The sequence below is a fragment of the Miscanthus floridulus genome, chromosome 3, assembly GCF_019320115.1.
Source record: "Miscanthus floridulus cultivar M001 chromosome 3, ASM1932011v1, whole genome shotgun sequence".
Lineage (NCBI taxonomy): Eukaryota > Viridiplantae > Streptophyta > Magnoliopsida > Poales > Poaceae > Miscanthus > Miscanthus floridulus.
Genome location: NC_089582.1, coordinates 78299528 through 78300706, shown reverse-complemented (window position 1 = coordinate 78300706; position 1179 = coordinate 78299528).

The following is a 1179-nucleotide window of genomic DNA, read 5'->3' as shown; positions in this document are numbered from 1 at the left end:
ATCCTAAAAGGTGTTAGGGAACTGACATATGAAGCCAGATGATAGGTGGGGCCTGTAGGGGTAGGGCGACCCCACCTACAAGATGGCTGGTCCCACATGGCAGTGGGTCGATCCCTGCTTTGGTAATTTGCCTTCTGGACCCTTCTAGAGTCATCCCACGTAGGTACCGTTGTGGAATTCTATAATTTCCTCCGACGCTTAGGTCCTCCTTGATGGTTTTCTAGATAAACCCTGCTGAAAACATAGATTCACCAAAACTCGTGGAATTTATTAGTTTAAACCCCTGAACCTTCATTGGTGATTGCATTTATGCCCTTATCCATGTTTAATTGATGGTTTATAATGGTTGTTAACTACCATCAACACTCCGCATTGCAATGTCGGTTCTCCACCACCTCTTAGGCTACATATATGCCATTCCTTAAGTCAGTTTAATCAAAGGGCTCACATTGGATGCTCTGGCCTATATATACCAGACCCTGCCACCCCCCTAAGGCATCAAGTCATTTGAGAAGATAGAAACCCTAATCATCCTCAGAGCTCCACCATATTCTAGGGCATAGCTAGTTAGGTTAGATCTAGAGAGTGGCAAGCAGGCTTCGCTTGGATTCCCAATTGTGTCAAGAGCGTGGTTCGGTATAATCCTTGTACCCCCTCTCTTTTGTATCTCTATTATTTTTATATGCTTGCTACAATTGTTATTCCAATATTAGTATTCATCTTATTCATGTTCTTTGTTATAATGTTCATCATCTATTTTGATTATATACTTAGTATAGCTAGTTTATCATTATGTTTGTGCATAAGTTCTCAAAGCGCTCTCTCCAAAGTACACGGGGTGAGTGGTCAACATTGTGTAAGCATGGTGCTTATATGTTGTTTACCTACGGATACACTCTATATTTTGGGCCATGTGGTAGATCACGGATGTGACACTCCTGTTGAGTACTTTGTAGTCCACTCCTCAAATATAGGTATACAAGTAGGATCTAGTTACGAAGGAAGACAAGCTCTGTTCTTAATCTTCCTTAGTAATATCCCTTATGTGTACATATTGACATGATCTTAGCCATGATTACTATGTGTAATTGCACTAATCAATGTATGCTTTGACTTGTAATTAAGAATGACTTAGGAATTATTCCTCTAATATTCTACCTGACCATGCTAATGTCATAG